A 14,028-nucleotide genomic window follows, 5' to 3' on the forward strand; every position below is an offset into this window, starting at 1 on the left:
TTGACTGTCACTCTAGCTTTGGTCTGTATCACAGTAATTATGTTCCTCCTGACTTTTAAGATTAGATGCCACCATCTGGTCTCTGCTATTCTTGAATCTTATCATCCCCATTGATAATAGCCTAATTCCATTGCAAAATCTCTTGCTCTCAAATGTACTAAGACATAAGATACACAGATGTACTAAGGGACAGTTATGGCTGACCTCAAAAGACGCTGGCGCCTCACTACCACTGTTATTACTTCCTGTACTGGTTATTACTTTGGCCTTCCTGGGGGACCTAGTCAGGTGTTAGGTTCTCTGATTCACATCACAAAGGATTTTAATATGTATACCTTTCTAACTTGTTGACACCTTTCTCAACACTCTGTTGAGGCAGTTCCAGCATTTCTATCTTATGAGAGATTGACACTGTATCCAAGCCTCAAGGAGTCGTCCCAACAACACTTTAGGACTGACTACAAGTGTCCTTATCAGGACATTAAGTTTCAAGTCATGAGTCATGAAAGAGTGCTCCCATATAATTATCTGCTCCCTTAGCTCACCTTATATTCTGCCCTCCCCAGTCTAACATCCTTAAGCTCCACTCCCATAAGCACTCCAATTAGTATATGTTAACCAGGTCTTTAAACTTGTTCTGTGTGTATATAATATGCTTCAGGAGGAAGAATCTTCACTTGAGTTGTGCTGCGCCTTGTTCCTGTCACTGGTTTGGAGGTAGTTAGGGAAGATAGAGTTAGATCTTGAGAAGGACAAGCACCATTTTGTGAAGCACCTGCTTCACATGAGCCCTCTGCAAGGTCTCCTATTGAATGGCGGCTCTTCTCTTTTAACAAGGGGGAAGAACCTTAATCCTTCAGGTTGGTGAAAAAAAAATCTCAGTAGGTCTCTTCTGTCAAGGTCACAGATCTGGTATGATAATCGTGAGAATCAGAGACTAAGATGAGGATATTTGGTTCAAGGTGGTCAGGTTCATGCAACCAAATATCCTCATCTTAGTCTCTGATTCTCACGATTATCATACCAGATCTTTGACCTTGACAGAGGAGATCTATTGAGGCTATCATTCAGTATTCTTGGAGCTCTGCTAGCCTGGCAATTCAATTCTGGGCTTGCTTTTGAATAGCATCTGCCCTGTGGCTACAAAGGATAAGAACCTCTTCAAACACTACCATGGAAGCTTTCTCACTTTCACGGTATGTCTTGAGTTGTCAGCTTAACCTGCGCCCATCTGTGTTTTTTTCCCCTTTTTCTTCAAGACCTCTAAAGCCGTGAACAAAAGTCAACCAAATTCATAGTTTTTATAATTATCTCTTTCCTGCTTATCCTACTTGGTGCTTTTTAAGGCTGACCAGTAAGTGACCCAGTCTCAGCATCTCAATCTGAGGGTCTGCTTTCTAGAGCTACTTCTTTATTTAACTGTTTTTAAATTGACAAATAAAAGTTGCATATATTTATGACATGCCACATAATTTTTGAAATATGTATATATTGTGGAACAGCTGAATTAGCATATGTTTTATCTCACATACTTACTTTTTGTGGCAAGAATGCATAAAATCTACTCCTGGCAATTTTCAAGTACATCACACATTGTTATAACTATAACCATGTTTCACAATCACCATCTAATGTCGTTATATTCTATGATAGATCTCTTAAACTTATTCCTCCTATGAAACTGAAATTTTATATCTTTTGACTGACATCCTCCTTAAAGACCTCCCTACCCCTCACCATTCTACTCTCTGCTTCATGAGTTTGATTTTTTTCGATTTCACATCTAAGTGAGTTCATGTGGTACTTCTCTTTCTGGATCTGGCTTATTTCATTTAACAAAATGTCATTCAGATTCATCCATGTTATTGAAAAGGACAGGATTTCTTTGTTTTGTTTTCAAGACAGACTAGTATTCCATTATGCAGAGCCACTTCTAGTACCAACTGTTTAGCCTAGGTTTCTTCAAAGTGCTGAGCCGAGACAAGGCTTGTGCAATGGTCATTATTTTGGAAAATAATACTTCAAAAAAGAATAAGGGAAGAATGAAGCAGGAAAGGAGGGAAAGATAACTTAAGAGCACCTTACTGAGTGGATGGCACTGTGGAGAACTGGAGATTAATCCTTGTTAGGGACCCTCTGGGAAGTCATGTGCAGCACATTTAAGAATCATCTACTTGAAGGGGAAGAAGGGAATATTTATCACTGACTCCTGTACATTGCTGGCTGAGGATTGTCCCATGGGATATAACTCTCACATTTCCATTTTTTTGGAAAAAAGTATTTGGTTCTTTTTTATGTTTTAAAGATGATCAATGAGACTTTTAAAAAGGTATCATTATGAACTTATGGATTTTAACATATTTAAGTCTCTCTATTGTAATCATTACTCTTATTGATAATGTCCCATCTTTGGCTATTGTGAGCGCCTTCAAATTGGTTCCTGTGACCTTTTAACCTGAATCCAGCAGACTTTAGTAGCTTCCTTGTTTTCTAGCGCGACAAGGTCTTCTAGGCTCATTCCTGCTCCAGACACGAAATCATCCATTTTCCCAAGGAGCCCTTCAGAGATCACGATCTGGCACTAGAGGTCCTCGTTGCTATTGGGTTGGTCAATGTATGAAGACCTGTTTCCTGGACAGAGCTAGAAATATGTTTTTGTTTATGGAAAAGAGAAATACCTCATGAGTTAGTACTCATATTTCCAATTCAAATAAAATATTACAGTTTTTCTTTACCTACCTTCTTTGATTTTATATTTGCACTTCTTTACTCTTTCTAATTAACATAATTACTTATTTGCTTGTTAAAAGAAAAACTTTAGACACAATTGAGCAAAGAGGGATTCACAAATCGGGGAGCGTTCCCATCTCCCGGAGCCAGAATAGGTTTGGAGCAACTGTGGAGCTGTCACGTGGTTGGATAATATTTATGGACAGAAAAAGGAAAGTGGTGGACAGAAAACAGAAGTGAGGTACAGAAACAATTGGGTTGGTTACAGCTCAGTGTTTGCCATGTTTGAACATGGTTTCAACAGTTGGGAACCTGTGATAGGTTACAGTCTGTTTACATATCCAATTAGGTTACAGTCCACTTTGGGTCAAACTTAAAATATGCAAGGAGGCAGCTTTAACTTAACACAGTTTAACCTGTTCTATTTGTATATATAATTGTTTCAAACATCATTACAAAATTACTTATTTTCTATACCCTATCATATATGTGTGTATGATAGTTTGATACTCACCATATCAATATTGTTATTAACAGTATGAGCCCTGAATACAATTTAAGATTTCTTTGCAATTCTATTTTTCCCCTTAGAACATATCCCATTAGGAGGGTACAGTCAAATTAATATGTTTTGAAGTTATTGAATTTATTTTATTTTATTTTATTTTATTTTTTTTGAGGTGGAGTCTCCCTCTGTCGCCCAGGCTGGAGTGCAGTGGCCGGATCTCAGCTCACTGCAAGCTCCGCCTCCCAGGTTTACGCCATTCTCCTGCCTCAGCCTCCTGAGTAGCTGGGACTACAGGCGCCCGCCACCTCGCCCGGCTAGATTTTTGTATTTTTTAGTAGAGACGGGGTTTCACCGTGTTAGCCAGGATGGTCTTGATCTCCTGACCTTGTGATCCGCCCATCTCGGCCTCCCAAAGTGCTGGGATTACAGGCTTGAGCCACCGCGCCCGGCTGAAGTTATTGAATTAATTGGATATCACATTCTCTATATGTTAATAGTTAAACCATCCCATCAACTTAGTATTTGTTTTCAATTTTTAGGAACTGATATTTTCCCACCTTTATTTAATTTTATTTTTAAATTATGTAAACCATTTATGTGGTTTGTAAATCAAAAGTTCTAAAACAAAGTATATTCAGAGAAGTTTAACTTCTAACCCTATTCCCTCTAACTTGTTTTTTCCTTCCATTTTTCATTAGAGTTTAATTTATTCTTCCAGTTTTTTGTTTGTTTGTTTTTGTAGAGACAGGGTCTTGCTCTGTCACCCAGGATAGAGTGCAGTGGCATAATCACAGCTCCCTGTAACCTTGAACCCCTGGGCTCAAGCAATCCTCCCACCTTGTCTTCCCAAAGTGTTGGGATTACAGGTATGAGTCACTGTGCCTAGCCCCTTATTCTTCCATTAAAAAAATCTATATATACGTATAGATAGATATATTTGCATTCCTTCCTTTCTTAGATAAAAGGTAGACTACTACACACCTTAATCTGCACCTTGCTTTTTTTCACTTAATCGTACTTCATGCAATTCACTTCATAATGATACTTAGAGATTGTATTCCTTACTAGAGCTTCACAATTCTCCTTTTTGTGAACTTATTAAGATATAAATTGAAGATGGTGCAAGCAGATTTGGAAAGCAACTGCGTCCTTAACTAGAAGGATAGATTTATCACTTGTTGCAATGTGGAAGACCACAAAAGGAAAAAATTTCTGGAGAAATATCAGAAATTTAGTGGACATATTTTGCTTGAGATGTCTATTAGACATGTAAGAAGAACTACAAATAGACAGTTTTGGATACCCTAGTCTAGAATTCAAGGGTGAGGTCCAGGCTAGACATATAATTTGGAAGTTAATAGCTGGGGAGTTTGGTGAAAGAATGGAAGAGTAAATGCTCTAGGCTGGTCATTTCTCCCCTGATTTTATTAACTCCTAAATGTAGGAGATTTGGGTTGCCTGTTTTTAGCCCCTGGACTCCTGTTTCACTGATTTCCGTGGTGAACAGGTAGGCAATCACTGTCTGCAAGCAGAGCAGGAAAGGCGCAAGAGGAAAATGCAATCTTGTTCTCGCTAACCTATGTCCCCTGCCAGTCTTCTCTCTTGGGCTATTGTCAACCCTTCTTCCCCCACCCTCTTCAGGTGCAGAACTTCCATCTCCCAGGGTTTCTTACTGTTGATGTAATTAGTTCCTGGAATCTATGCTTCCTTCTTAGCTTCTGCTTGTTTAATTCTGGGGAAGGAAGCCGGTAACCCATGCCAGTTTTCCATCTTTGCAGGAACTCGAAATTCTATTAGATTTTAAAAATTAAACAGGGGAAAGAATTTTTTTTAAGAGAAACAAGATGAGGAAACTGATTTATCATCTCTTTCAAATATCCTGTGGAACTATTCCAAGGAGATTGATTCTGATTAGACTCAGCCTGGGGAAAACAGGGATTCAACAAAGCTGGAAATTGCGTACTGGCTGAGAAAATAAAGAACTGACTACTTGCCAGGAAACAAAAAGTATTCTATGTGAAGACACGCTTTAACTCTAAAACCTTTCTGAAATTTTACCTTGGGTAAACATGTATAGTATATCCTTAAAAGCTACATTTCCCCAGCCTATGGTAAACAAGGGGAAAGATACCGAGTTCATCTCAGATTATTTCTCTTCAATCTTGTATGATTCACTACTGTTATGTAGACAAAATGTTTTAATATTATAAAGTCAAGCATAAAAACCTACAATCAAAATTAAATACGATGAACATTAAAACAAACAGGAGAGGTAGTTTATAAAGTTAAACTAAATGACATAATTGGAAGTTAATAAAACTTAAATAGATCTTAGAAAAGTTTTCTGATGGAAATTAATATCTACATTTTTATATAGTTTCTCTTAATTGGCTATGTCCTTAGTATACTCTGTTTTTTGTTTTCTATTTTTGTACTGGTGGCTTTTAAACAATTTTTACAAGAAATATGTTTATTATCTACCAATACAGATGAAAAAGGAGTCAAAAGTGAAAGTTCCCCTATGATAGCAGAACCTTCCCTTCATGGATGCAAGGCAACATGCCTCCCAGAGATAACTGCCCTTGACAGTTTAGTATTTATCTTTCCAGACTTTAGAAACACAAATTAACATTTTTACATACATATGCATATATTGAATACATATGTATTTCAGATATATGTAGAGAGATAATTACATCTCTATGTATCTGAAACTTACGATGGGTATGTTTTGATATTATTAGTACATTTAGATCTATGTCTTTATTTGAAATAGCTAAAATTGATTTTGCACATATATTTATAAATTATATTTTATTTCATTGAAAAATACACACAAAAAGAGAAAATTAAAATGAATCTGCCTGTGGTCCCAGCTACCCTGGAGGTGGAGGTGGGAGGCTTGGGCCTGGGAGGTGGAGATTGCAGTGAGCCAAGATTGTACCACTGCACTCCAGCTTGGGTGACAGAGCAAGACCCTGTCTCAAAAATAAAACAAAATAAAATAAAATAAAATAAAACAATAAAAATAAAATAGAATAAAATGAACCATATCTTTTTTATTCCTTTTTAAAATAAAACATTATAAAAGTAATCTGAAAAAGTAGTATCTGATCATTGGTCCCAGTTGTATCTCTTCTTTTCTATGTTGCCAGTTTGTATTTTTTGCACATTCACTAAAAGAGAGAAGAAATTCACAGATCTGTAAGGCTAAGGTGTAAAAAGGAATGCATTTGTAATGGAAGCAAATAAACTCTTGAACGCCTGGTCTTTAAGACTGGGGAGTGGAGGAAAATATATTCAACAATTTATCAAATGAGAGAACAGAGATGGAGGATTAAAATTAAGGTTAAAAAGAGAATTTGAACGCAATTATATGGGACAGGCAGAAAAACTTCATGCAAAAACCCTTTCTTTAAAATGTTTACTGTTATTTAAGGTTGGCTTTGTAATGAAGAAAATAGCTTCATTCTTAGAAATGAGAACAAACTTCAGGTTTTTCAGGCCAACCAATGTAGAAAAACAAGAAGTGAGTTCTGTGATGAGACAGGTTGAAGTAGCCTCCAGTACATTCACTTCTCTAAAAATAGCCATTTTTTTCATGACAAAATAGCTACAGAAGAATAATGAAAATTGCCATTCTTGGTCTTTAAGCCTGTACTAGTGGAAATGGAAATTTTCTCAGCTTTTAGAGTCCATATCTAAGGTCTTTAAAGACCTAAGCCCATGCAGTGAGAGAGAAAACATTTGTGAGAGGCAGGAGGAATTAACTCCATAAAGAAATACCTCTCAAGGGAATGTAAGGCTTGATTGCAGAAGTGAATATTAGCCTCAAAGGAAAACCTTTTGCAGTAAAATGATAAAACTTCATGTACTTAAGGCAAAGGGAAGGGGAAATTTCTTTTTTGTTTTGAGACAGAGTCTTGTTCAGGCTGGAGTCGCTCAGGCTGGAGTGCAGGGGTGTGATCACAGCTCACTGCAGCCTCAACCTCCCAGCCCAATCAATTCTCCCACCTCAGCCTCCTGAGTAGCTATGATCACAGACACGTGCCACCATGCCTGGCTAATTTTTTTTCTTTTGTGGAGATGGGGTCTTGCCATGCTGTCCAGGCTGTATTTTTGATAAAAAGAAGGAAATAGCGTCAAGCAAAATTTCCGAAGAACCCTGCATCAATATTTCAGGCATTTTCAGGGTTGATGTATGGAGCAGGGATTCAGCATTGCTCTCTCTGTCTTCAGAAGACAGCATCAGTTTTCCTGGGAGGCAGTCACAGGTGCAGTCTCCAAGCCCTACAACAGCGGCTATCTGCTGCGTGCTGAGTTCTGGGGAGCTGAGGATGTCCCAGCAGAGATAACATGACTGAGGATTAAAGAAGCAATTGCTACTCAATGGGGATTAGATTTGTAGACCTCTGAGATCCCTTCCAACATTGAGATCAAATGTTATTAAAAGAAACAACCACACACACCCACCAATCCCCTGCAGCAGGGCTGAAATTGGACCTGGGTAGGGGTGAAGTGGGGTGGCTATGTGGGGTGGGGAGATGGTAGGGTTGGGGGAAGACCTGGGGAAGTGTTTCTAGCAGAGCCTCATCAGTAGAAACAGTTTGGTTTCAAATGTATAGCTAAATTCCCCAGCATGTGGTTGGGGCAGGTTCCCCTAGGAGAGAAACAGGGAATAGCAGGGGTATGCTTCCTCAGTTGGCATTGCAGCCACTGGAGGGGACTTAGATTTCAAGGAGGACACCCCATAGCATGGCATTCTCTGAGGCATAAGGCTCAGAATTAGGGCCCCTTTTGTGTGAGGGCTGTACTGCTCTTCACTCTAAAATTGTCCTTCTGGATTTACTGAGAAGGCATGAAATTAAAGTTGGTAGGTGAATAATATCTCTGGCAAATACATGGTGTTTAGGAGTAAAGAAGTTTTTTTGTTTCTTATTCCATCTTAAACTAAATGTTTGCCAAATTTTCTCCTGCATTTCTTTACTTAAATTAAAAATGAAGAACATGTAGTTTTTTGAGTACCAGAAATTGCGAGAGATGATAGATCACCAATGAGATGAATATGTTAAAACCTGAGTAATGATGTAACGGAAGATAGATTGAAAGTGAAATTGTTATTCTACTTGGAAAGAATTATGTAATACAAAACTAAAGGGCAATACAATTCTTCGGTGTCTAATATTTTAGCCCGAGTTTCAAGGTAAAAGAGAAAAGATGTATACAGATTTTCTCAATAAGAAAACTCAATTATAAGTTTTTACAGCTGAGAAAAAAATGTGTAGTCTTAAAGAACAAGTTTGGCTTATGTGAAAGTTCTCTATGAGAAATCTATTTGTCTCAGAACCTCTATTACTGAAGGAGAAAGTAGCTTTATGTAAATAAAATCTCTGGAATAAGACAACAGTTTCATGACTTTCAGGCCAAAGCATAAAAAGAAATACAGAAACAAGTATTTTTTCACTGACATAAGTAGCATTATGCACAATCTCCTGAATAAAAGAATAAAATCTAAGATTTTTGAGGCGGAAGGTGGTGGGGAGTAGGATGAAAATAAAATATTTGTGATGGTAATAAGAAAACAGCTTCATGTGAATCTCTCTAAGAATCCTACTTAAAAATCTTCAAGCTATTGACAAGGCAAAACAAACAAACAGCCAAAAAAACCAAACAAGTCTTTAACTCCAGGGTAAAAGAAAGAATGAAAATGAAATGTCTAATTTCATGGAAAGGTAACTCCATGCAATATCATCTGTCTAAGAAATTCTCCTGGATTTCATTTTCAGGCTCTTCCAAAATTAGGACAAGAGCCCTTTCTTACCTAGGCTGTACCTTGGTTTTTTTGATCTTGAGATAGAAATTTCAGACACGGAGGGACAGACGCCATTAGAGAATTTGTTATCACCTTTATCCTCAACATACAGTACCAGGTATGACCCTTGTGGCTCCTGTCCTCTGCCTGAAGAGGCCTCTTTGAAGTTTCCAGTGGTCCTTGGCCCACATGTGGTGAGTCTTTGTCCGTCAGGACGTGGATAAAAGACAGGTTGCCGACCCCTTGCAATTAAGTGTCTGCAGGCACAACCTAGTGACTATTTCAAGAAGGATTGCTTTTCGCTTCAAATATATTACTTTGTTCAAAGCAGATCCTGTGGGCTTACAGAGATATCGCAGCTTATCCTCTACTTCATTTGGTTCACCGAAGGACAAGTGTATGCCTGTCCTCTTAGAAACACGAAAAAATACAAAGCACAATTTCCCAGCAAAGAGGGACTCTTCATGGTAAAGTTGTGAAAAAAAAAAAAAAAAAAAGTCGACGTTTTCCTCTTTGTGTCAGATGTGCAGCCTGGCTTTTGGGAAGAGCTTTATAAATCTTGCAGTGCCTTGTTTAAGAACAATAATTAGAAATGGTCTGTTAATCCCATCTGCTTCCCAGGAGGAGAAAGAGTCACTACAGGGATGGATTTAGGGCCTCTCTCCAATCCTACATAGGGACATCTGCAAAGACTCTCGTAGTAAATGTTAAAAGCTTGGCTAGAGAAGAAGAAAGTCGCCTTAGAGAGAATCTCTCGAAGATAGAGCAAGAAGTAGATAAGATAATACTACTGGGCAAATATACTATATAAGAGAACAAAAATTCACGTCTACTAAGTAGAGATAAACCTAAGGAATATTTATGATTACTGAAGGTTCAGGGGACTCAGTAAATTAATACCCATCTTCTCTGCATAGCTCTGAACTGGGAATAGACTGAAGAGATGGGCAGATGGAGATAAAATATCAGCTTTACTATTGAGAGAAAGCTATGCTGAATGACATGGCTTAGATCTGTTGCAAAAGGGACTTGCAAATTCTTTATTTGAATTGGAGAGGTGTACTCAGGCTAGCACAGCTGGACAACTGAAGGCCCTTAAACCACAGCAGAGTAGAACAAAATGTGTGCTCTCTGAAGGCAGGCACATTACCCTTTAGTCTTTTCTTCCTTGATCTCTCTGTGGCATTTAAAATAATTGACCACGCTTTTCCCACAAACACTTTTTTGCTTGGTTTCAGGGACACCAAATTTTCCTGGTTATCCTCTGATCGTACTGGCTATGCCTGCTGCTTTCCCTGGCTGGTTCCTCCTCTTCTCCCTGAACTGTGAATGTTGAAATGCTGCAGCGTTCACTCTCCCCTCCCCTCCTGCCTCACACATGCTTTTTGTGATCTTATTCAGTTTCCTGACTTTGGGTTATGTGCATTAGCTACCAAATTTACTTCAAATCTACCAAATGACTACCAAATTTATATCTCCACCTAGGACTTCTCCCTGAACTCCCGAGATTCATACATGCAACTGCCTAGTCAACATTTCCACTTGCATATCTAATTGGATGTTGAATTTGACACATCCAAAGCCAACCCCTGATGTCTCCTTCCCATCCCACTCCCCTCTCGGTCTTCCCCTTCTCTAGTCTTCTGGTTGCTAGGTCAAAAGACTCACCACTGTCCCTGACTCCTTTTTCTCTCATGCCATACATTCAATTCTTCAACAAATCCTGTGGGCTCTACCTTCAAATTAACTTAAGAATCCTCCCACTTCTCCCCACCCTCAAAGATACTACCCTAGTCCAAACCACCATCAGTTCTGGCTTGGGTCATTGTGATAGTCAAAAGTGATTTATCACTCCCAGTACTCCCACAGTCTGTTCTCAAATCAGCAAAGTGATCTCAACAGACACTTTTAAAATCTAAGTCAAATAAACACTTCTGTGCCCCAAAGCTTTCAAAGTCTCCCTATTTAATCTAGACTAAAAGCCGGAGTCTTTACTTTTCCCTACCAAGTCTACAGAATCTGTTCCTACTCTGGCCATATCTGACCTCATGTCATCTCTAATCTGTCCCCAGAACCATCCTTTCCTGGTCGGGCACGGTGGCTCCCACCTGTAATCCCAGCACTTTGGGAGGCCAAGGTGGGTGGATCACCTCTGGCCAGAAGTTTGAGACCAGCCAGGCCAATGTGGTGAAACCCCACCTCTACTGAAAATACAAAAATACAAAAATTAGCCAGGTGAGGTGGCAGGCACCTGTAATCCCAGTTACTCGGAAGGCTGAGGCAGGAGAATCGCTTGAACCTGGTAGTTGGAGGTTGCAGTGAGCGGAGATAGCACCACCACACTCCAGCATGGGGAAAAGAGTGAGACCCTGTCTCAGAAAAAAAGAACCATCCTTTCCAGCCACCTTTTTGCTGGTCTTCAAACAGGTCAGGTATGCTTCTGCCTCCAAGTTCTTGTTATTCATGATGCCTCTATTAGATCTTTCTTCCCATATCACCCTCTTACTGAAGCCTTCCCTAACCATCCTATTTAAAATTGGACATCTGCCCACCACTCCCTGCAACTTCCACATCGCATCTCCCCTTCTCTATTCTATTTTTCTGTAATACTTACCACCATCTGACACAGCATGTATTTTACTTAACTATTTCTCTTCTCCCCTGCTTGACCCCATAGCTCCCACAAACATACATGATGTGGACAAGGACTTTTGTCTGTTTTGTCTGGTCTGACATCCCCAGCATCTAGAATAGGGCCTTTCAGTAACGACTGCTCAAATATGTGTTGAATAAATAATTCTATTTTTTATATTATGTAATATTATTTATTTTTTTTTTGAGGTGGAGTGTCACTCACTCTGTTGCCCAGGTTGGAGTGCAGTGGTGCTCACTACGACCTCCGCCTCCCGGGTTCGACTGATTCTTCTGCTTCAGCCTCCCGAATAGCTGTGATTACAGGCGCATGCCACCATGGCTGACTAATTTTTGCATTTTTAGTAGGGATGGGGTTTCATCACGTTGGCCAGGCTGGTCTCAAACTCCTGGCTCAAGTGATCTACCTGCCTTGGCCTCCCAAAGTGACGGGATTACAGGCATGAGCCACCGCACTCAGCCTGAATAAGTAATTTTAAAAATGAATCAATGAATGAATCTCAAGGGGAAGCAGCTGTGCTAAGCAAGACCTGCTTCCTTCCTCTGAACACCAGTCAGGAGACTCACAAGATACTCTAGTGAAAACCCTTCCCTATGGGAATCTGAGGGTTGGGGACTAAGTGTTCCTCTAAAAAATGATGGGAGAAAATTTATCACAATATGTCTCTTCCAATCAGGCCAGTGTTGTTCTTTAAGATTGCGGAAGTGGAGAAAAGATGAGCTTCATGCAAAATCTCTCAGGAGAATAAAACTAGGGTTTTAAAAATTGAGTCAGAGAAAGAAAGAAAATGATTTGTGTTAGGAAATACCTTCCAGAAAAATCTAAACAATCCTCCTTTGGTCATTAAGGCTGGGGTAAGAGAACAAAAATTAATCATTTGATTAAAGAATAAAATTCCCAGATCTTGAAGACTGAAATATAAAAGGAGAACATTTATGGTAAGAAAGAAGAAAAAGAAGTGAGTGAGATTTTATGAACTGGACAAGTAAAAAGTAGCTTTTCATACAGAAGTCCTTGAAAACTTTTCCAGAGCCTTTAGTTCCTTAAAGATAAACTCTTAGAAGGAATAAAACATAAAAGAAGAAATAAAAATATTTGTGGTGGCAAAGGTACAGTAGATTTATTTGTCTCACAACTCTCTCTAGTTTGTGGTTACATGCACACTTTTAGCTCTGCCATTGTGATTATTCCTCTCAAAACCTCAACTGGGCCAGGCATGGTGGCTCACACTTGTAGTCCCAGCTACTTGGGAGGGTGAGGCAGGAGAATTGCTTGAACCAAGAAGGTCAAGGCTGCAGTGAGCTGTGATCGTGCCACTGCACTCCAGCCTGGGCGACAGAGCGAGATTTCATCTCATAAAAAATAAAAAAGTAATTATTCTTAGGTAATTCATAAAATTACATTAAACAATGTGCTTCAAATAAAGAAAGCTGAAAGTGTTAACTGTGTAGGAGTGAGACTATGGATAGTATTTAGCATGATTGTGTGTTAGGGAGAATTTATTTTTATATTTATTTATTTATTAGTTTTTGAGATGGAGTTTTGCTCTGTCGCCCAGGCTGGAGTGCAGTGGCGTGACCTCAGCTCACTGTAACCTTCACCTCCCATGCTCAATCAATTCTCCTATGTCAGCCTCCCAAGTAGCTGGGATTGCAGGCACCGGCCATCATGCCCAGTTAATTTTTGTATTTTTAGTAGAGACAGGGTTTCACCATGTTGGCTAGGCTGGTCTCCAACTCCTGACCTCAAATGATCCACCTGCCTTGGCCTCCCAAAGTGCTGGGATTATAGGTGTGAGCCATCGTGCTTGGCCTATTTATTTATTATTTATTTTGAGATGGGTTCTTGCTCTGTTGCCCAGGCTGGAGTGCGGTGGTGCAATCAGGGCTCACTGCAGCCTTGACCTCCTGGACTCAATCAATTCTCTTGCCTCAGCCTGGGGCTACAGGTGTGCACTACCATGCCCAACTAATTTTTACATTTTTTGTAGAGATGGAAATCTCCTTATGTTTTCCAGGCTGGTCTTGAACTTCTGGCCTCAAGTGATCCTCCCATCTCAGCCTCTCAAAGTGTGAGCCACCACAGCTGACTGCTAATTTATTTTTATATAGAATAGCTCGACTGATGGCTGTTTACCTTCCCTTCATGATAGCTCAATTTAGAGGGAATTTTTTTCCATATATTATGTATTGGGCTCTCACCTAACGCAATGGTTCTAGATAGCCCTGGCATCTCTCAGGGGAGAAGAGAGCCAGGAAGCCTCAGTGTCTATATGATTTGGTCCAGTCCCCAGGTGAGAGCTGACAGAGGCTGCAGGAAGACCAG

This window comes from Macaca fascicularis, chromosome 11, assembly GCF_037993035.2.
Source record: "Macaca fascicularis isolate 582-1 chromosome 11, T2T-MFA8v1.1".
Taxonomy (NCBI): domain Eukaryota; kingdom Metazoa; phylum Chordata; class Mammalia; order Primates; family Cercopithecidae; genus Macaca; species Macaca fascicularis.